Raw genomic sequence first — 24,728 nt, forward strand, 5'->3', positions numbered from 1 at the left:
TTAATTATCACCTCTCCTAACTGTAAAAGGATGAATAGCAGAAAAACAGTACTCTGTGATTTTTGTATTTCTCATTTGTGCAAGGTGTCAAGAAATTCAGTACTCCTTTAAAAGTTCTGCATATTTTCCTGTATGCATCAAAATGCTATCTGGAAAAGTCGTTTCCTCTACGTATAACTTAATCCTGTTAAGGGTAACTTCATAGCAGCCCTACAATATACTCCGTGTGTACTGCAACCAGAGGTTGCAATTCTTGCCAGTCCTTTGAGAGATCATATAAAAATAAAAGCTTTCCAATACTTCAGAAAATACAATTTTTTAAATCCTAAAAGCTTAAGAACAACCCCAAAACCTAAAAATTAGATTCTTAAAAGTATTTTTCTTTGTTCAGTTCAAAATGAAATGCATTGTGGGTACTTTTATGAAAGAAAACTTCCAGGTTTTAGTTAGTTCAGGTTGTTTATATTTTATTTTAAAAGATTTGGCATATCAATTCATTGAGATAACTGTCAATAATTTTTGAAATTTGTCAGTTAACAGCTCTTAAGAAATTTCATGTTTTTAATGCTCTGGAAATGCTATACAGTGCTTATTTTTAAATCAGAATGTTATTAAGTGCATGGTGGAATTCCCAGTCTATTATATATTTCTGCACCTATTTAAACCAACTAACCTTGTAATCTTCTTTTAAAAAGATCTGTTAGATTTGTTTCACATCAGCTATTTTCAAAAACAAAACTTTGTTGAATAAGATTAAGTATGTTCCTATTCTTAAATATTTGTTAATTGAATCTCAGATCAATTTTTTAATCATTTTACCTCAGACTTGATGGAAGAGTAGCAGCCTACAGTTACTTGGGTCACTTTCCTTCTTTTTTAAGTTGTTGTATAATACCATCAGTCTTCAGTCTGCTGGAAATTCTGTGGTATTCCAAGATTTATTAAAAATTTATATCATCATTAAATGTTTACAACATGTAGATATTGTTTTATACCTCTTTGCTTACTAATGGACTGGAAAGCACTTTATCTTCCTTGTGTGATAAGAAGATTCATCATGCTGTTTTCTTCTGAGTAAAGAATAGAAATATATATTGAACTCTTCTATTTTCTTCCATCACTAACTGCATTACCATCATATTCTAGTAATTGGTCTTTGTTAGTATGTTTTTGCTGTCATATTCTTCACTCACTTATCTCTGTTTTCCTTGGTCCTGCAGTCCATAGATTTCTCTTTGGTAGTATGTTCTCTCTTAATTAATTTTCTGAAGTGATAACCGCATTCTCTTTTGTAACTCTTGTATGTTTCTTTTTTACTTATTGTAGCATTTACATTCTACAGAAACAGGTATTTAGGCTAGGTATTTAAATAAGTCATATGGCAGGATGAGCAAGATGTCTTGTTTAGATGTATTTGTATTACATATGGTAAAAGACCTGATGTTTCACAGCTAGTAATATGATTTTATTTTCCAGTGCCCGTTTGGGCACAGGAATAGTGTGAATATTCAAGGGATCTGTTATTTCCGGTTGAAAATACATCTAGCCTTCATTTAAAATTCATTGTCTCCATTTAAAATACCATTTGAATTGTCTTTCTTGGAGCTGCAAAGTATTAAGGATATAAAACTGTAGTTCTCAGTCTTCTGTGCTTGCAAAAGTCTAGATTAATTTAGAGTGAAGGGAAGAAGATTGACTCCTTCCGTGTTATAGGCCAATTGCGAATTCGTAACAACACAGTCTCCTTTCCCAATTTCTTTGCAAAGTCCCAGAATGCAGTGAATACACAACCAACATGGCAATCTTCCTTTGTACTTTATTGAGTGAGATTCTGGTATTGTATGCAGGATAAAAGGAACCACTCTTAATTAAATCATGGGCAGTTAAAATTCTATTTAGTATTGATCATGCATTTAACAGCAAAGACTCCAAGATACCAGATCACTATCTATTGACATCCTAGCCCCTTGAGAGGTAATTAATGATGAAGCCGGTGGTATTAGATTAAACATTTTGCCTGTGGTTTATTCGCTGTGTGGGATTTTCTTCTGGCCTTCTTTTCAATGATCACACTTGGGAATAAACCAACAATTTTAAGTTAAGGTGCCATAACTGTCATATCAAATAAAAAAGACTGTCATTTCTTTTTGCAATGATTAAATAATTTTGAAAATTTAAAAGGTTTTTTAAAACTATTTTCAACGAAGTTTGTGCAAAGTGTCTTGAGTAAATAACCATTTGTGTAACTTCTTAACAGTTACATCTCAGAATAACCTTAATGAGAAGAAATTAATTTTGTATTTAGTAAACCTATTAGTATGATTTTTTTTTAATAATCCAAATGCATAATTTTCAAGTAGCACTGTAAAGCTAAGTACTATATATTCAATCATTTTTCTTTTTTTTAGAAGGAAAGACATTCAGTGTTAACAAGAGACAATATAGTCTTGTGATTTCATTTAGCTAAATTTTGACATGTCTTGTTTTGAGATTAATTAAAATATATTATGGAGAAAGAGGAGCAAGTATTAGAAAAGTGAGATAATAATAAATACTTGTTTCATGACAGAAGAATGATATACAATTCAAAGCTTTAATTAGTTCTTTAGTATATTTAAAATAAATAACTTATTAAGAACATATACGTTAACTTTTTCAATCATACCTCACAGAATAATTTGCCAGTCAAGAACTGGAACTTGAAAACATAGGCTTGTTTTTTAACAGTAGCCAAAAAGCTGATGTAATACTAAGGACTGGAACAGGAAACATGATTATGTCACTGAATAAATTCATAGTACACTTGCAGTTTGACTAATGTGTGCCATATTGAAAGATGAAGCAGAAATAATAATATTACAAAAGGAAAAGGTACAGGAAAAGATAAAAATGATCAAATGTAGAGAGCTTTCTGTGAAGAGTGAATAAATAAGTTTAGACTCTTCAATATGGAGAAAGAGATGATACATGGGAGGGCATGATAGAAAGCTAGGAACTCTTGAAAGCCGTGGAGAAAGAGAACAGGAATGTACTGTTCATTGACTCTTCAATACAGGAACTAGGTGCCACTTAATGCAATTAGCAAGGGATAAGTTCAAAATAAACGACAGGAGGAGGTTCTTCACATACCGTGATTGAACTGCAAAGCTGCTTCATGTGGATGCTAGCAGTCTACACACCTTAAAATTATGGAAGAACAATCTACCAAGATTAAAAAAAAGGATGACATGTTGTCCAGAATCACTGAACTGCAAATTGCTGGAGGCTGAGAGAATATTCTGGGGAAATATCATTACATGCTTGTCCTGTTATACTTTTTCCTAGACATTACCCATTGGCTAACATAATATTACGGGCCATGTAAACTTCTAGTCGGATGTGGGCATTCCTGTCTTTTTATATTTAAAGGATCTACTGAACAGAGATGTAATTATCACTTGCTGAAATGTTTGCAGAACAGCACGCAATGAAAAATCTGCCGAAGTGTTTAAAAAGAAAAATCGTCCAATGAGCTTTTAACTGAGTTCCTGCAGGATCTTACCTGTGTGTAAAATTCAGCTAAAATAGATTCAATGGACTCTATATACTCTTCCAAATAACCCTCTCCCCCAAAAAACTCATAAAACTTTAAAAAACGTCAGCTCCTTGCTAATTTTATTTAGAGTCAAAATCATATAAAACTTTTGAAGTGTTGCATTGCCTTCCCAATTATATTCCATTTACATGAGTTCAGAATTTCAGTATTTCTCCAGCCAAGCAGTTGTGAGATTTGATCCTATGCTTCTTGGTCTCATGCCTCACCTTCACCATGACTTCTTTCTGTTTTTTCTCCTGAAAAAACACGCTAATATTCGTGTGAAAGAACACGTCCATCCTGAAGAAAGGAGCAAAATACTGGTGAGAAAAACAGAAACATACCAAAGAACATCAGAAAATTTCCTTGTCACATGGTTTTATTTCTCACTGGAAAGAGAAAAATGAGGAAGAAGAATCTGAACACAGAATGTGGAAGGGCCTACTGAAGTTACATATTTAAATAGGTGAATTACCACATTTTAGAACAGTGAAATATTTTGAAGTAAAGATTGTTTCAGTAAAAACAAAGGTCACAGTTCCCAATTACATGTATTTCTGCCTCTCCATTCAGACAGAACTAAAAATCAGTATTGCAGTGACAATCCAGTGGTTTTGGAGACAAACCAAGCTTTAGAGAAATAGGCTGAAAATTTTGTTCTGCTGATAATTTCCAGTTAATGGTGTATTACCTAGCTACGTAGATGCATGTCACTTAACTGCTGCTTCATAAAACAGGTATTAGTATTTCCCTACACAACAAAAATATGTGTTCTGGTGATGAAAGAGAGAGATTTTCATGTGATGTCAATTTACTGGTTTAAGCTTAACCAGTTGCTTTGTTTGTTTCTTCTGCTATTTATATCACTGATGCTTTCCATTTTCAACCAAACATTTTTGGAAATGTGAGGCTCGTTACACCAGTCCAGAACTACCCTGATTAAAATCCAGAGAAGATCCTTGACTTCAGTGGAGTTTCTGCATTTACAGCAGAATATGCAATAACACTGAATTTTAATTTTTTTTTAATCCAAAACATACTTCTTTGCAAACTAAGGTGACCATAGAGAAAAAAAATCAATTAATTATGGACTACATAGCATTTGACATTCATATCCAAGAAGTTTTATTGGCTTCCAGAGGAACAAGTCTCCTTGTGTGAATAGAGTAAATAGGTTTTGGCCTAATTTAGCACATTTTAATTTTTTTTCCTCTGTAGAGAAACATTTAAATAACATTCTTAAGACATTCACACAAAAGGGAGAATGTTCTAAATAAAGACTTCCTATTGAGATTGAATTCTATTGTTCCGAGACGTTGCAGCACATATTATCTCTTCCTACTGAGATTCCACTCTCCCTCCTACTGCATTTTCTAATTGAAATCTTTTTGTTGAAAAAATGACAATTCTGTATTTTGCTTGTAATTTTAAATGTCAGCAAATTATGTCAGTAAGCAACCTTCAGAAGGGAGTTTACATTAATAATGGTGAGTTTCCTACAAATTGACTGACGTGTAAGTATTTGTCTGTAACTCCTTTGGATTATCACCCATGGCATTTCAGGGATTAACACTGTTCTCAGAATCTGAGGAGAATTGATCAGGAAGCAGTTCAGTTTGACATTTTTGGGCTGTGACTGCCTGTTGACCAAGACTTTATTTGGGACATGATATTCACAGCAATGTCAGTGGCCACCTCATGAGACAGTTTTAAAAACAAACAAAACCAAGTGCACTTCTAAAGTAGCTGAATGCAAAACTATGTCCCATGCACAGAAATGCTGGTCCTTCAGAGAGGAAGGCAACATGTCTAAGCTGAAATGAAGGGTCAGTGAGGACACCAAACACTTGTGTGTCACACTTTGTGGGTCACATTGTATAGGCATGGCCTAAGGCAATCCCTGGGTATATAAACAGGGGATAGCACTAGGAAGGTAATTACCTGGTTTTATCTCTAAATATTTATACATAAATACTTACTATATATTGGCTTACTATACATATATAGTATAGATCAGGCCAATATTGAAATCTATTTGTGATGATTACCGTTAAAAGAACAAATAAGGTAAATAAGGAGACATATGGACATTAGTTTGATGGATTTGGAGAGACTGAAAGCACCCCATCTATTTATCTTGTCAAAATGAAGAGGTGATTTGATTACAGTCCATAAATATTTTCACAGGGTGAAAATAAAAGATTCATTAATTTAGCAGGAAAGGGCATAACAAAGACAGCTGGCAGGAAGATGAAGCCACACAAATTCAAATAGAAAGTTAGAAATTAATTGAGAGTATAGTTGATTCTCTATTAGAGTACATGGAGAAGCAGTACCTCTTATGGCTCTCATGTTTCAGATGAGAACAGTACCTCTCATAAAAATAGATTTTTATTACTGTGTTTTGTGAAACTCGGTTTACTGTAGCTCCAAATGTTTTAAAATATTCATTTCAGGCTAACCCGAAGTCTTTTCTTTTTTTTTTTTCCTGAGTAAAATAATCTGTTTGTAGCTGAAGGAAATATTTTATAGAGCCCACTTAGTTTTTCATATTTAGGATCATTTTGACTTTTATATTTTAATTTCATTATTTTCATTTTATATTTTATTGTTCTTATTGTATTTTATGATTTAATTTTATATTTTCATTTTATTATTATTTTCATAATAATATCAAAATACATTATTTTTCCATTTAAAGATTTTTGAAAAATAATTAAAAAAAAAACAATGCTAAGACAATGTTTTATTCTCTTTTTTCTTTTGTCTTCCTTAATCACACCCATATCAAACATAACTGAAAATCAGAACAAAATACAGATGATTTGGCAGCACTGAAACATTTTTCTTTCTTCTGAAAAAGGGATTTGGCCAAAACATTTTTCATACTCTGAATTTATTAAAGTTATCATTTAGTGTGCAAGTTGTTAAATTCAAGCTAGACAGAAATTTAATAGCAAGAAGTCAAGTTAGTCAAGCTTTAAGAGTCTCCTTTGGAAAGTGGAAGAGTTTGTACTGGAGGTATGATTAAAACCGAAAGAATGGGTGATCCCATTTCCAGAGATGGCAAGTTGTTTTGCAGGATGATCTAGTGCTCTGTTCCTCTTCTGTTACAGTCAAGGCTGGGAAAGGTTACAATTCTGCTTATGGAAAGGCTCAGGCTTTATGTATCCAACTAATATTTCTCCAATAGTTACTCAGCCTTTCTCTTTCATCTTTTTCCTAGAAATCTCAGATAAGTTCACCTCTCTTTTCCCCTCTTCTGAGTTTCAGATCAATACAGCTGAAGGTTTTGTTTATGAAGCTACTTGTCAAATGGGCTGTAGATAATGCTGAGGCACTAATGCCTTTTTAAAATTCTGTTGTGTTATATTTAGTTAATAAACTTGTTTAGTTTACAATCAATACAGATGAAGGACTGTTTGTATGATGCTTGCTAAGTGTTATTAAAAAAAGATGCTGAGTGAGACAGAGGAATGGATATTTGGTACTTGTACCTTCCAGAAAAAAACACGGGCCAAAGTAACTTCTATCTGTATAGATAAATATCATTTCTCTTTCATTGTAACATTAGACCCAAATTAAGACAATGATAAATCTTGAAAATAAAAATGAGGCCTAAAGCATTCTTGTGAAGAACTTTCTTACTATTTTTCAAAGTCATCACAATGGAAGAAATATTTGCACGGAATTTGCAAAAGGCTCAGAAAGGAGAAGGTTATAGGAAAGAAGGATTATTAGGTCTCACAAGGCTTTATTTACAGAAGAAACAAAGGTCTTGTTTTCAGCAGAGTAGCTGTATTCTCCTCAATTCATATTCAGTTGGAGCCTCTGCCTCCAGTCTTTTGGTCACACTGTGGACAACATTTGATTTTATGTGAAAGAGAGCTAAGACTGAATGCATGAGAATTCTCTAAGTGGACATAGGAAAACATTAACAAAAATTATAACTGCACATAATATACGTCAGCAAGTATTAGTTATTAAATTGACAGGTCAATCAAGGTCTTCCAGGTTTATGCCAACATAACTGCATACACTCCTGAGAAGATAATTTGGGCCATTAATATATTATCTTAGATGATTTCTTAATGCAAACACGTAAATTGCTAACACTGAACCATATTAATTAAACTACATCTTATTAATAACTTGTAGACTTTTAAAAAGGCAGTCAAATGTTGCAGATACCAGTTTATAGCCTTTAATGATGCCCTGTTATAGGAGATCCTATTATACTGCCATGGTATCCTCTATAAATTGGTTGCTCAATTTAATCTGCACAGCAGTATTACAGATCCTGTGCATGCTGTTCTGGATTTCTGTTCTTTTGAAACTTTGCATAGGCTGAAAGGAGCATTCGTGATAGAAAATCTTTTTGACTTGAGGAGGATTCTCTATCAGCAACACAGAAGATGTCACGACACTGCATACCTCAGTTTCAGCCCGCTGTACCTAAGCCCACCCAGTTTTGCCACCCTTGTCCTTACTGCATTGTAAGAGAATCTTCAAGTATCCAAACTAAGAAGTTAATGCTAGTACTACTAAAAAGCTATCAATGCCATATTTCCATGATGTCCTTTGAAACCTTGACTCTTTTTTAATGCCTCAGACATTTTACTATATTATGGTATAAGTAAGAAGGATCTCTTTTTTCCCAACTTTTTACAATATACTCAGGAGAATGATTTTAAGTTCTTAGCTCATAATTTCTCACTGCTTTAACCTTCATGTTCCTTTTCCCCATAGATTCTCTTAACACAAGGATGCAGTATAAACTTTGTCATGTTTAATTTAGAGTGTAAGATCTGAATGACAGAGGTCTGTCACTTTTTTCTATCTGAAAGACGCAGCAAACACTTGGGAGACTAGAAATAATAAAAACATATAATAAGACTCAATATTAACACATATTCCCAGGCTAATTTCCTTGTCCCAAGATGTATTTTGCTTCTTATCCTTGAACAAAGGAAAGCATATATTGAGATTACCTTGCGTATATATTTTGAAATTAGAAAGTACATTAGATTTAGTAGCAGATACTTCCTTTTGCTTAACTTGTATTTCTGAAACAAAGTGCTAGCAACAGTTGGAGGTGATAATCAGATGACAGAGTGGGAAAGAGGAAGGTGCCCAAAATAAACTTTATTAGGTGCTATGGGAGATTAAAAGAGAAGTTTTTTAGGCAGAATACAATAAAAGGCAGGAAAAAAGGATGGCTTTTAGTGGTCTGCTTGTACTTCTAGGCTTGAAGAAGAATGAGCACAGAAAAGAGTTTTGATTAGGGGGGGAAAAGGATGGTATATGAAACTACAGTTAGAGAAACATTTTTATGACATAAAGATCCCACATATAAAATAGTCATAACAAAACAATTAGTTATAACAAATTAATAAAAAAAGAATAAGGATGTGAAGAAAGAGGGAAAAGCTAATTTTAGGTTGCATTTTGTATTGAAAATTTAGCAGAAATCTTGCTGATTCTGTGTGGTGGAATTCCTTAACTTAACTTAAGGACTCACCAAATTGTGAGTTGTGACTGGTTTCTCTATTTCTGAAATACAGAGCAGCATGACTCTCTAGCCTACATACTGCAAGCAAAAATTGTTACTAATGAAGCAGATTTCATTAAAGTTAACAAGACCTGAGTTTTCAAGAAGTGGACATTATTTTCCGGATCTCTGTAAGGTATCTCATGGCCACCTACCTCCTTCATGTTTCTTATTAACGGTTAACGGTCTTGCTGGAAGCAAAATTTCCTTTCAAAGTTGCATTAAGTAGCACTTATGTTCCAGTGTTGGTCACACTATTTTTTAGATTCAGCAAAGATGCTTCTGGTACCCTTAAGATGGTTTAGAATCATAGAATCATAGAATCATTAAGGTTGGAAAAGACCTCTAAGATCATTGAATCCAACCGTCAACATAACACCACCATGCACACTACACCATGTCCCTAAGCGCCTCATCTACACGTCTTTTAAATACTTCCAGGGATGGGGACTCAACCACTTCCCTGGGCAGCCAGTTCCAAGGCTTGACCACTCTTTCAGGAAAGAAATTTTTCCTAATGTCCCATCTAAACCTCCCTTGGCGCAACTTGAGGCCATTTCCTCTCATTCTATCGCTAGTTACTTGGGAGAAGAGACCAACACCCACCTCATTACAACCGCCTTCCAGGTAGTTGTAGAGCGCGGTAAGGTCTCCGCTGAGCCTCCTCTTCTCCAGACTAAATAGTCCCAGTTCCTTCAGCCGCTCCTCATAAAACTTGTTCTCCAGACCCTTCACCAGCTTCGTTGCCCTTCTCTGGACACCCTCCCGCACCTCAATGTCCTTCTTGTAGTGAGGGGCCCAAAACAGAACACAGTATTCGAGGTGCGGCCTCACCAGTGCCGAGTACAGGGGGACGATCACCTCCCTGCTCCTGCTGGCCACACTCTTTCTGATACAGGCCAGGATGCCATTGGCCTTCTTGGCCACCTGGGCACACTGCCGACTCATGTTCAGCCGGCCGTCAACCAGCAGCCCCAGGTCCTTTTCCTCTGGGCAGCTTTCCAGCCACTCTTGCCCAAGCCTGTAGCGTTGCATGGGGTTGTTGTGGCCGAAGTGCAGGACCCGGCACTTGGCCTTGTTGAACCTCATACAGTTGGCCTCAGCCCATCGATCCAGCCTGTCCAGGTCCCTCTGCAGAGCCTTCCTACCCTCGAGCAGATCAACACTCCCGCCCAACTTGGTGTCGTCTGCAAACTTACTGAGGGAGCACTTGATCCCCTCATCCAGATCTTTGATAAAGATATTGAACAGGACCGGCCCCAATACGGAGCCCTGGGGAACACCGCTCATGACTGGCTGCCAACTGGATTTAACTCCGTTCACCACAACTCTCTGGGCTCAGCCGTCCAGCCAGTTTTTTACCCAGCAAAGAGTACATCTGTCTAAGCCGTGAGCCGCCAGCTTCTCTAGGAGAATGCTGTGGGAGACAGTGTCAAAAGCTTTACTAAAGTCCAGGTAGACCACATCCACATCCTTTCCCTCATCCACTAGGTGGGTCACCTGGTCATAGAAGATTAGGTTGATCAAGCAGGACCTGTGCTGGCTGGGCCTGATCCCCTGGTTGTCCTGCACATGGCTTCTGAGTGCCCTCAAGATAACTCTTTTAAACTTATTGGCCTGGGATGTAAGATGAAAACAGGCGGAGGATAAAGTTTTCTTGTCTAGACAAGAAAGACAAGTGTATAGACAAGCATATATATTCATTTTCATGATTTAAAAAACAAAAAAAAAAACAACCAAAACCAACATGGCAGTACTTGGGGACACACACACAAAACTTTAATTTACCATTTGAGATGTGATGCAAGTTCTTTAACAAACTAATATAAAGAACAGAGAGAGACATAACCCCTGAAAAAATACGCAATATGTAACCACGTAACCCAGTAATACAGTGCTGCCATGGTTTCATATAGATCACAAGGTTTGTATGGAGTTTGCAAGGCCTCAGGACAGGCATTTGTCAGTCTTGCTCCATGTGAACTTTTCTTGACCTGTCTGCAGCTTCATTTTCCTTGGTTTAGCTGTGACAGCAATTACTTTAATTGACCAGGTGTCCAAGGCTTATTTCTTTTACTTTTTAGCTGTATATGTTACAGCCATACACAGTTTTATGCAATTAGCAGTTTATACAGTTAGTTTTATGCAGGTAGCAGTAATAAGCGGTTGTTGTAGGTAGAATAAGGTATTTATAACACAATGATGTAGTGTAGAGACGTTGAGGCCTGGAACGATATCGGGGGCCTTGAGAAGAGGAGACCCAGGGTGTGCCATGGGGGAGTACAAGCACGGGGAGTATAATACCAGGAAAAAGCGTAGAAACTCAAAAAGGTGTGTATAACAATTTTAACTACATTATTATTCTTTCTTTTTCTGTTACAATTATATCTGGACTAATAATGATTAGACTCTTAAGGTTTCAGTTATTCTAACAATAAATTTTGGGCTTTACTTACATATAGGGCGTGCTGCTTCTTCACCCACGACCAACATTTTGAGCTTAACAATTGTTCTAAGGATCTGCTTTTGTAATTCACACTGAGCAGCATAACTGATGTGATAACTATATGACTACATCACACATGGCATATTTTTATAAATTATTTAAAAATATAACATAGTACTTTTAAAAAACTAATTTTTAGCGGTGCAAAACATTGTTTGTTAATTTTTTTGTTCTAACCATAATGAAAATAATTTAATTTTAATCTGTTCTAAGTCAGTGAAAACTCTTCCTGATCCTAGTTAAGTACTAAAGATAACAACAAGGAAGAAATATTTTTCAAGTTTTCAATATAGCAACTTATTCCTTTTTGAAATATTTACATTTCTTTCCTCTTCTTGCTGGAGCCTTCCCCTGAAAAGGACTGTGAAAACTTTAAATTTTATAAATGCAATATCAGAACAGTAACTTTCACTGTCCCATAAGCATTTCCCTTATATGCGTTTAAAACCACTTACATACACTTAAAAGCACTGACTAGATCACGTTGAAAATTTTTGCTGGAAAGTACAATGCACACTGATTCCTAACCGCTCTCTTTCTAAGGTCTGGTACAGTGCCATACAAGTCTCTCCCTGAATATAGAGGCTATGATGATTTTCTGCTCCCTGTCAGTAGGGAAAGGGGTAGTTTAAGCATGAGTTAAAGGGAATAAATGTATTTGGACATCGTACATGTGAAAGAATTTATAAATTTCACTCATGTCTTCTGGTGGTCACTGTACTTCATGGACACTGAAGCCTTGATTTTAGACAGACTGAGAGATGCCAGGAGGCTATTTTAGTAGATTTGCGTATAAAAAGTGGTGCATCTCATAAGGGCCATAACAAAGCAGGTAAAAACCAAAGCAGCTGTAAGCAAATGAAGTTTCTGCCTTCTTCTGAATGCTGGTGGAAGGAGGATAAAAGTTTGGCCCCAGCTGGGTAATATCCAGACTCCCATACTATTTGCTTCACAGAAGTGCCTGTTAAAAACAAGAATCCAAATCTGTTTAAGATATTTTTCCTTAGTGTGGTAGCACTTCAGGATTTTGCATAATGCTCTAAAGATGCAGAGAAATATTATTATCTCCATTTTACAATTGGGTAACAGAAATACTGACACTTCACTGAAATTATGCATAAAAACCTGCCAGAATATAAAACTAAAATTATATCTTTTGAGTCCTCCATTAGCTTATTTAGTGTCATTAGCAACTATTTTTCAAATCAATATGCTGAGTTGCATTGATTGTGGTGTCAGATTACATTGTCTCCAGAATCAAGATCAGGTTCCAAAAAAAAAAAAAAACCAACAAAAAGGTATAAACTATGTAAAGAATGACACACTTGATGCACAGCATGGAAGAACTGCTTCCTCTGCTGAGCTGCAAATACAAATCGGAAGTTCCCAGCCCACTGCCAATCCATTCAAAAAACTCATTTAATTCCACATAAGTCTTGACTAAGATATTTTTATGTTATGTTGTGTTTTTTAAACTGTGAGGTTGCCAGGAAGAGTAGATTGTCCTTGTACGTTCCAGGAACTGCCTGTTTTTTGGCACTAGATGAAGTGGAAATGAAGCAGATTATGCTCAGCTCTGGCATTGTTTCTTGTCATGCGGTAGAGGTTAATATGTTAAAAAAATCAGAAAAAAGGATGATTCACTATTAATAAGCTAGACATGGAGAAATATTTTGACAGTCATTTAATCTGGAGCTGATTCACTTTTGCCTGAGAAACAACTCACCTATTTTATGGATTATTGGCCCACTATGCTGGTTTTATTTCTTGGCCGCAAAGCAGTTGCTCATGATTAAAAGTAGTCTAGAGTAAAGGATCACTATACCTAGGCTTCTGTTTAAGTTACCTGAATTTTTTGCCTTCCTTTCTTTTCATTTGCCATTTTGTTGTTGTTGTTTAGAAACCAAGATTGGGGAGTCAGTCGACTTCATGTTTTGTTCTGATTGTTTTGCTTTAATATACTCCAAAACCCAAAACTTTGGTTCATTTCCTAATTCCCTTGGTTTTGTAGGTTTTTTGGAGGGTTGGGTTTTTTTTGTTGTTTTGTGGTGTTTTTGTTTTTTTTTTCTTTCCTTTCACTCTGCATTTTAAATAATGAGGTTTATGAGAATTTTTTTTGCCAAAATTTGAAATCCATCAAACATTATTAACTAAAATCACCCCTCATGTGATTTCCCTGTATTCATTAGTGCTGTGCCAGAGATTAATTTGGCCTCCTGAGTTCTTATTTTGGCAATGAAAATAAATTATTAAGATTTGTATTCTTGGAACTGTATACCTTTTTTAGTAAAATGGTAAAATAGAATGAAATAATGAATATTTAGCAATAATGTTGCAAAATCTATCTTTTCACCACTGTATTTCTTTAAAATATTATTTAAGGGGCCAGTATAGAGGAGGTCATAGTATCAGATGGATTTTTCACCTGTGCCTTTAGTTTCCTCTCTTTTTGTACCTGACGTTGCCTTCTCACACCTCTGTTGTAAAAGACTAATAAAGTTATTTTTCCTCTTTCTCAGACATCAAAAAGCTTATTGAGCTTCTCCAGAGAAGTTCACACTAGAGATATATGAGAAACAACAATGTTTTTTTGACATTCTGTCCAATGATAAAATCATGTCATTTATCATTTTCCATGCTTTAAGTGAACTGGATAAGGATTTTTAATCGATAGTTGCCACCTCTAATTGCATCCTTTGTTTTTCCTGTCTCTCTGGATTCCTACTAAATCATTTAAAAATCATATGCTCTACCATTACTCATAAGAGAACATTGAAAATATTGAAACACCTAGGTATCTTGTAAACAGATGGATAGAATTTTAACAGAATGGCATACTTTTTAGGTTTTGGTACAAGTATGTAAATCTACTTTTTTTTTTGGTGGAAATCTTGGTTTTGTGTTCAATATTTACATTTACTTAAATAAACAAAAAGGTTAAGGATTATTTTAACCTTACACTAACAATACTAACAACATGTAGTCATGCTGATAATGATCTCTGGAAGAAGGGACTTCCTACTGAGCAGTTTGTTCAAAAAGTGACAGTATATACCTAACAAGCACGGCTGAATGTATTTCTACTTATTGAATTTTTTTCTTGAAAATTAACCTTTAAAGATAACATAGCTTTGAAAAGCTAGATCTTTATTTTTAGCTGTGGTTGGTTTTTTGTTAGGTAAACATTAATACCAGCAGGTGGAAATGAAGTGTTTGGTTTTTTCTCCCTCTCATTTGATGCTAAAATTTCTATGACCAGTGAAGTATGGTCATAAAATGGTCACTTGTGCTGTTATAAAACTATGTTTTTCAATCTTATCATAATCAATCAAACACAAGGTTTTGTTTTGCATTAAAAAATATATATTGAGGTCTGAGAATGAATTATAATCTTTTCCTGCTAAGTCCCAAAGTATTATTTATAAAGCTTACTAGCGTATGCCAAATGTTAATATAATTAGATCATAATAAATCAAATTTACTAGCTAATAATCTTATGAATTTTAATAATTCTGGATAAAAATGGAAATGACAAATTATTTCTTTTTTTAAAGTTTACACTGTATCTGCATATAAAGGCAAGTTACAACAGTACATGATAAATTATTAAGTCTGTAATGTTATGACAATTTTGGTATAATTCTTTTCAAAGTCAATGCTGTACCATAGTAGTCTTCTTGCAAAGTTCAAAGGGTATTAGGATACAGTCAATTTTAGTCATAGATTAAACAATATTATTTTTATTCTGTATAAAGGACTTATGTCAAAATCTATAACCTTGATCTTATTATCAGTGTCATATCACCCTGCATTAATTTACCAGATGTTGTCAATTTGTAATTTACATTTTCAAATAATATACTAATTTTAAATGCTACCTCATCAGAATTATAAAAGAAAAGGTGTTTCTTCAGTGTATTGTTGAATAATAAAAAGCAGTGACATGTTGCTAGTATGATTTTTGACAGCATTTTTAATTAGAAATCATTAATCTTAATGGATTCAGTAGATCATGTGCGTGAATGCTACTGTCCTAGTTTAAATTTCATATTAAATCTAGTTAATTGGCTAAAATAAAACTAATACACTATCGAATCAAATTGTTATTTGCCAGAGTAGGCTAGAGGTAGAGTTAACTATTTCCCTAACTTTCACATTATCAATTACATTCATAACATGATGCAAAACCTTCAGCTTCATCTAGAGCAATTTCTTTTATTTGTCCAGTGAACTCCTAATGAACCCAAATGGGTGCATCAATTTACAATGGCAAAAAAACAAGAAGAAAAAGAAATCCTTTTTATTTTTTAATCACATATCTGACAGTTGCTTTTTTAAAAGTTGCTTAAGGCTTTCATTGTCATAATGATGTAAAGAGTGTCATCTAGATGTAGATCATTCTGCATGCAATTGGGTATACATTTACTTATTCTGAGTATGAGAGTGGGAGGAAGTATCTGCCCTTAAGGCTACTCTTTTGATCTAGAATGAAATTAAAGTTGTAGCTATAATCTTTGTTGTCAAAGTATATTATTCCTTTCCATAAAGTAAAAATTGGATGGATCACATAGTTAGAACAGTGGCAGATCCATGGGATCTGTGCCCATTTCCTCCACAATTAAATGTACTTCGGCCAATATGAGTTCAAGGTGACAAAGTCCAAGAGTTTAGACTTATAGAGTGGATAATCCTTTCAGATAGCTCAGAGTCATTTGAACTATAGTTTCTGTATGTCAATCTGTCCAGTCAAAGAGACATTGCATTTATCTGTGTTCAGCAAAACATCTTTGTAGGCAGAAGGAGTACGATTCTTTTTTAATCCTACAATACTGTCATTAGAAAGAGAAAATATTATTGAAATGGATCTCTTTCACTGTAATAAACCATAAAGCACTACTATCTCTAATGAAAGAGTTATCTGTGCTGTGATTACAAAATAAATGTTGTTTTGATTCAAAGTTTTTAGTCAGAATTCTGCCTTGGATACTGTTTTGGACTTTCCTAAAGCCATTGAAATAAAAGCAATTTGTATTTATCTATTATTTTTTGAAAAAATATCTATTTCTACTTTTTTTTTTTTTCATTTAAAAGAAATAGAAAAAAGAATGGTTCACATATTTCAGTCTTCTTGGAACAGCACACCTACACTGGTGATTCCCTGCAGGCAGGTAATTTAGGATTATGGAATCCCATAAATGTTTGGAAGGGACATCTGGGGGTCTCCTATTCCAGAGTACCTCCTGAAGTGGGAACAATGCCAACACCAGGCAGGTCAGTTGGAGCTTTGTGTACGTGAGTGTCCTGGTTCCGGCTGGGACAGAGTTAACTTTCTTCCCAGTACCTTGGGGGGTGTGCTGTGTTTTGGGTTTAGTGTGAAAGGAGCGTTGATGGCCCATTGATGCTTTGGCTGTTGCTGGGTGATGCTTGCACCGGGAGGGGGGAGCACAGCCGGGGTGGTGGATCCAGCTGGCCAATGGGGTATTCTGTACCATGTGACATCATGCTCAGTATAAAAACCAGGTGTGTGGGGGGGCTCGCCCCCCATTCGTGACACGCGGTCGGCGGTCGGTGAGCAGTTGCATTGCGCATCGCCTGCTTTGTATATTCTGTTATTGTTGTTGTTCTCATTGTTATTATTACTGTTCTACTTAGTTTTATTTCAATTATTAAATTGTTTTTATCTCAACCCGGGAGCTTTCCTACTTGTGCCCTCCCGATTCTCTCCCCCATCCCACTGGAGGGGGGGTGTGAGTGAGTGGCTGTGTGGGGTTTATTTTTGCTGGCTGGGGTTAAACCACGACAGTTCTTTTTGGCGCCCAACGTGGGGCAGTGAAGGGTTGAGATAATGACAGATTAATTAGAACATATTAAGGAATTTATATCTGTTAACATATTAATTTATTCTGCGCCATGCTCCTGGTTTTGCTGTACCTGTTAAAGATTGGAGTTGGGTTTTGTAGTCTGCTGTGCTCTGCAGTGATTAATGATGTTTTGCCTGGGAGATTTGTTACTAAAACGCTGGCATTGGGGGTTATTTGGTATTTGGGATTCGTAATGAAGCCGTTTCTGTATTTCAGGTACAACCTCATGGAGACCATTAGCAATTATACCTTTTCCTCTGAGAGATTTTTTATGGAGGAAATAGGGAATGGCACCCTCGCTACCTTCCTCTATGATGTCATCTCCTTTGTTAAAATAACTTGCCAGTACCTTGAACATCCCTGGGTAGTTAAGATACATCTATTGGTACTCCTTGGGAATATTGTGGTTTTATCCAAGGTTAGTAAGCAATTTAAGAATGTCATCCAGAGATCTGCCCCAAGGCTGGATAGTTATGAGTGGCAGGGCGAGTGGGATAGCATGGGCAAATGCCTAGGATGATGGGCACCCCCAGTGTTCTGGAACTTTACCCCTGAACAAGTGCAGAACCCTGAAAAATTAGTAGAATATTTGGAAGAAGTATGCTGTCACCCTGGCCATTCTAGGAAGACTCAAATCACTACAATGTGCTGGGGCCGGGTCCACGCCTACCGAGCCCTGTTTGACACCACTCAGAACCCCCAAGGGGAAGGAAACGTCTCTGCAGCTGATGACAAAGCAACAGGCCCTGTGGCTACCCCACCCCCCACGGCAAGCACAGCGGTTCCCTCACCCCCCATGGCAGGCACGGCAGCTACTCTGCCCCCTGCAACAGGGAACCAACCCATGCCGGTATCAGCCGCCCCTATACAAAAAAGAAAATGCACAAGAAAATCAGCTCATTTAGTAAGGGATGAAGATGAACCAGGGCCATCACGAGAACAGGAGGAGGAGGAGGCAGAACCTGTAAATGAGATGGTAACCACCTGATCCCTATCCCTGGGTGAGCTGCGAGATATGCGAAAAGACTTCAGCCGTTGTCCAGGCGAGCACATAGTCACCTGGCTGCTCCGATGCTGGGATAACGGGGCCAGTAGCCTGGAATTAGAAGGTATGGAAGCCAAGCAGCTGGGATCCCTTTCTAGGGAAGGGGGCATTGACAAAGCGATTGGGAAAGGGGCACAAGTCCTCAGTCTCTGGAGGCAACTCCTGTCAGGTGTGAAGGAAAGGTATCCCTTCAAGGAAGATGTTATATGCCACCCAGGCAAGTGGACCACCATGGAGAGAGGTATCCAGTACCTGAGGGAATTAGCCGTGCTGGAGGTGATTTATGATGACCTGAACGATGAGCAATTATCCAAAGACCCAAATGAAGTCAAATGCACCCGACCCATGTGGCGGAAGTTTGTACGGAGCGCACCAGCGTCACATGCAAACTCATTGGCAATAATGACCTGGAGAGATGGAGAGGAACAAACAGTGGATGAACTGGCTGGCCAACTCCGGCAATATGAAGAAAGTCTCTCTTCTTCCCTACGGGCCTGTGTCTCTGCTGTGGAGAAACTGTCTCAGGAGGTCCAGCAACTCAAAGAGGATATGTCCTGCTCCCCACCTGCACAGGCCAATGTCTCAGCCATTAGGAGCAAGCGTCCCTCTGCTCAAGAGAGGAGATATCGTGGGTACACGCCCCGGGGCACCCTGTCGTTTTACCTGCATGACCACGGAGAGGACATGAAGAAGTGGGATGGAAAACCTACCTCAGTCCTACAGGCACGGGTACATGAGTTGCAAGGAAAAACAACCACAAAAGGGGGTTCTTCCAGGAAAACTGCTGCTCCAGTCTCCAGTGAGTTCCCCAGACAGAGTAGAAGGGCTGATTCCACTTCCGACCTTAACAAAGGGACTTCTGATTCATACTTACAAGAAGTGGATAGCGAATATGATGACCAGGACTAGAGGGGCCCTGCCTCCAGCCAGGTGGAGGAAAGGGACAACTGGGTTTACTGGACTGTGTGGATTTGATGGCCTGGCACATCAGATCCACAAGAATATAAGGCTGTCGTAGACACCGGTGCACAGTGTACCCTGATGCCATCAGGCTATAAAGAGGCAGAATCCATTTGTATTTCTGGAGTGACAGAAGGATCCCAAGAGTTAACTGTATTGGAGGCCGAAGTGAGCCTAACCAGGAATGAGTGGCAGAAGCACCCCATTGTGACTGGTCCAGAGGCTCCGTGCATCCATACCTCAGGAGAGGGTATTTCAAGGACCCAAAAGGGTATCGGTGGGCTTTTGGTATAGCTGCCCTGGAGACGGAGGAAATTAAACAGCTGTCTACCTTGCCTGGTCTCTCGGAGGATCCTTCTGTTGTGGGGTTGTTGAAGGTCAAAGAACAACAGGTACCAATCGCTACCACAACAGTGCACCAGCGGCAATATCGCACCAACCGAGACTCCCTGATCCCATCCATGAGCTGATTCGTCGACTGGAGAGCCAAGGAGTGATCAGCAAGACTCGCTTACCCTTTAACAGTCCTATATGGCCAGTGCGAAAGTCCAATGGAGAGTGGAGACTAACAGTAGACTACCATGGCCTGAACGAAGTCATGCCGCCACTGAGTGTTGCCGTGCTGGACATGCTAGAACTTCAATACGAACTGGAATCAAAGGCAGCCAAGTGGTACGCCACAATTGATACTGCTAATGCCTTCTTCTCCATCCCTTTGGCAGCAGAGTGCAGGCCACAGTTTGCTTTCACTTGGAGGGGCGTCCAGTACACCAGGGGTGGAAACACAGCCCTACCATTTGCCATGGACTGATCCACACTGCACTGGAACAGGGTGAGGCTTCGGAATACCTGCAATACATTGATGACATCATTGTATGGGGCAACACAGCAGAGAAAGTTTTTGAGAAAGGGGAGAGAATAGTCCAAATCCTTCTGAAGGCCGGTTTTGCCATAAAACAAAGTAAGGTCAAGGGACCTGCACAGGAGATCCAGTTTTTAGGAATAAAATGGCAAGATGGACGTCGTCAGATCCCAACGGATGTGATCAATAAAATAACAGTCATGTCTCCACCAACTAGCAAAAAGGAAACACAAGCTTTCTTAGGCATTGTGGGCTTTTGGAGAATGCATATTCCAAATTACAGTCAGATCGTAAGCCCTCTCTATCACGTGACCAGGAAGAAGAACTACTTCAAATGGGGCCCTGAGCAACGACAAGCCTTTGAACAAATTAAACAGGGGATAGTTCAGGCAGTAGCCCTTGGGCCAGTCCGGGCAGGACAAGATGTGAAGAATGTGGTCTACACCGCAGCTGGGGAGAATGGTCCTACCTGGAGCCTCTGGCAGAAAGCACCAGGGGAGACTCGAGGTCGACCCTTAGGGTTCTGGAGTCGGGAATACAGAGGATCTGAGGCCCGCTACACTCCAACTGAGAAGGAGATATTGGCAGCACATGAAGGGATTCAAGCTGCTTCGGAAGTGGTCGGTACTGAAGCACAGCTCCTCCTGGCACCCCGACTGCCGGTGCTGGGCTGGATGTTCAAAGGGAGCGTCCCCTCTACACATCATGCAACCGATGCTACGTGGAGTAAGTGGGTCGCACTGATCACACAACGAGCCCGAATAGGAAACCTCAGTCGCCCAGGAATCTTGGAGGTGATCCCGAACTGGCCAGAAGGCAAAGATTTTGGAATATCCCCAGAGGAGGAGGTGACACGTGCTGAAGAGGCCCCACCGTATAATAAACAACCAGAAAACGAGAAGCAAAATGCCCTGTTCACTGATGGGTCCTGTCACCTTGTGGGAAAGCATCGGAGGTGGAAAGCTGCTGTATGGAGTCCTATACGCCAAGTTGCAGAAACTGCTGAAGGGGAAGGTGAATCGAGCCAGTTTGCAGAGGTGAAAGCCATCCAGCTGGCCTTGGACATTGCCGAATGAGAAAAATGGCCAGTACTTTGTCTCCATACTGACTCATGGATGGTGGCAAATGCCCTGTGGGGGTGGTTGCAGCAGTGGAAGCAGAACAACTGGCAGCGCAGAGGTAAACCCATCTGGGCTGCCGCATTGTGGCAAGATATTGCTGCCCGGGTAGAGAACCTGACTGTAAAAGTACGTCACGTAGATGCTCATGTACCCAAGAGTCAGGCCAGTGAAGAACACCAAAACAACCAGCAGGTGGATCAGGCTGCCAAGATCGAAGTAGCTCAGGTAGATCTGGACTGGCAGCATAAAGGTGAATTATTTGTAGCTCGGTGGGCCCATGACACTTCAGGCCACCAAGGAAGAGACGCAACATATAGATGGGCTCGTGATCGAGGGGTGGACTTGACCATGGACGCTATTGCACAAGTTATCCATGAATGTGAAACATGTGCTGCAATTAAGCAAGCCAAGCGAGTAAGGCCTCTTTGGTATGGAGGATGATGGTTGAAGTATAAATATGGGGAAGCTTGGCAGATTGATTATATCACACTCCCACAAAACCAACAGGGTAAGCGCTATGTGCTCACCATGGTGGAAGTAACCACAGGATGGCTGGAAACATATCCTGTGCCCCATGCCACCGCCCTGAACACCATCCTGGGCCTTGAAAAGCAAGTCCTATGGTGACATGGCACCCCAGAAAGAATTGAGTCAGACAATGGGACTCATTTCCAAAACACCCTCATAGACACCTGGGCCAAAGAGCTGGAATTGTATGATGTTAGTTATTACATAGTACTGTATGTCAGCACTTCTATGGTTACCATATGACATATTAACAGTATTACAGTAAGAATCACCCAGATTAATGTAGGATGAACTCCGATGGAACTGAGCAAGGTGCAACAATGATAGAAGCAGACGAGCGCCCAGAACTGGCCTCCGCATGCAAAAGTCCAACACCACACACCACCTCTCCTGCCCTGAGAGACTGTTACAACAGATGGAACCCGAAGTCATGGACTAAATGAACTCAATGGACATTTTAGAGGGATGGCCCATGGACTAAGGGAATGATATCCCTGTGTGCGTATATATCAAAAGGCAGGAAAAGTAGTAGTGACTAATTGGAATGTATGGGAAAATGTGAGACCTGGGCATGATGTAGATGGTATAGAATAAGGGGTGGATATTGTCCTGGTTCCAGCTGGGACAGAGTTAACTTTCTTCCCAGTACCTTGGGGGGTGTGCTGTGTTTTGGGTTTAGTGTGAAAGGAGCGTTGATGGCCCATTGATGCTTTGGCTGTTGCTGGGTGATGCTTGCACCGGGAGGGGGGAGCACAGCCGGGGTGGTGGATCCAGCTGGCCAATGGGGTATTCTGTACCATGTGACATCATGCTCAGTATAAAAACCAGGTGTGTGGGGGGGCTCGCCCCCCATTCGTGACACGCGGTCGGCGGTCGGTGAGCAGTTGCATTGCGCATCACCTGCTTTGTATATTCTGTTATTGTTGTTGTTCTCATTGTTATTATTACTGTTCTACTTAGTTTTATTTCAATTATTAAACTGTTTTTATCTCAACCCGGGAGCTTTCCTGCTTGTGCCGTCCTGATTCTCTCCCCCATCCCACCGGAGGGGGGGTGTGAGCGAATGGCTGCGTGGGGTTTATTTTTGCTAGCTGGGGTTAAACCACGACAGTGAGTATTGAAAAACTCCAAGGATGGACGTTCCACAGACTCTCTGGGCAGCCTGGCCATTGCTGCAGTACCCTTGAAGTGAAAAGTATGTTCCTAATGGCGAGCAGAGATGAAGACAACAGCAGGACCGACTCTTAAACTGCAGGCACCAACATGTATTGTTTTACAGTGTGCTGTGCTATGGAAGCTGTTTAAATTAGCCTTAACAGTGGAAGAACTGCCTGCAGTCTTCTCCCCAGTTGTTCATTTAAGCATTCCACAGGATCTGAAGAAATCTGAAGCATGATCCTTCCAGCTGAGGGACCCTGGTCCAGCTGAGCTGATTCCACAGAACTTCATTGTCGTCTCATTGGTAGTTTGCTTTGCTTCTATGTGCACTCAGACAATTTTCTATGGAGAGCTCATTTGAAAGGCACAATACAATGTTGAGGCTTTTTGTCCTTTGGAACAGGAACTGTGTCCTTTACAATATGCACCAGGTTGGCAATTCACTCACATATCACTAATAACAGAAAGAATGTAATCTTTCTGTGCAAGATAGGCACAAAGCAGTACAATTAAATAGAATTTGTAGATGCTTTGTAAAGTGGAGAAAAAATATCATTTCAGTCAAGCCATCTTGCTGGTGTCAAGCTAAAATGGTATTTTTAATGCAGTAGTCTTCTCTAAATGCTTTCTTAAACATTCTCTTCTTGACAGCTGTAATATTTAACACTTCAGGCATCACAACAAAGCATGTATAACAATAACGATTGATAAATTTCTTTATAAAAAGCCAATGAAATATATTTCATTGCTTATGCTTTGAAATGTCACAAAAAAAGGTTTTATTGCTCAAATCCACAAATGAAGTTTTTGAGCAATTACAAAATCATACATTTTTACGTTTTTTTCAGTGCATTACTGATTTTTTTAATGATGTCCAATTTCAACCTCACCAGGGTGGACTCTACAATGTGTAGCATTGGGCAAAGGGAAGAGCATGGCAATTGAAGTACTGAACTGATATTGTAGTGACACCAACTAATAGGAAACATTTGTTTTCTTTTTTCTTTAAATTTAAAATTATTGCCTATTTTGACCAGTTATCTCCTGCGCTAAAGCCACACAGCCTCCTTTTTGAAATATGGCAGGGACCCAGGATTCCCTGTGAAATAAAAGAAAGCTGAAGGTAATTGGCACTTTTCAAAAGTTAAGTATCTTTTTCTCCCTCATACTCTTAGTATGTTATACTCTAAACCTCTTCATGTTTCAATCCATGCATAGCATCTAGACTCTGAAAAAGCACTATGAGCTTAAAATCAATTTCTTGAAGTCAGAAGATAGACACTGAGAAACAAAGTCTAATAGGCAATAACAATGAAAACTTCTCCTCCCTGCCTTGCCAAAGACCTGAGCCAAGGCAAATGTCTTTCTGCAGAGGAATGTGTTGGTGCATTCCCCCGCACCCTCTTCTGGGCTGCTCCATGATTTGATTCGTCTCATGAGCGGTTCATCTTAAGGGTGCTCACATGAGCAGGACAACCAGGGGATCAGGCCCAGCCAGCACAGGTTCATGAAAAACAGGTCCTGCTTGACCAACTTGATCTCCTTCTATGACCTGGTGACCC

The sequence above is a fragment of the Calonectris borealis genome, chromosome 4 (genome assembly GCF_964195595.1).
Source record: "Calonectris borealis chromosome 4, bCalBor7.hap1.2, whole genome shotgun sequence".
Lineage (NCBI taxonomy): Eukaryota > Metazoa > Chordata > Aves > Procellariiformes > Procellariidae > Calonectris > Calonectris borealis.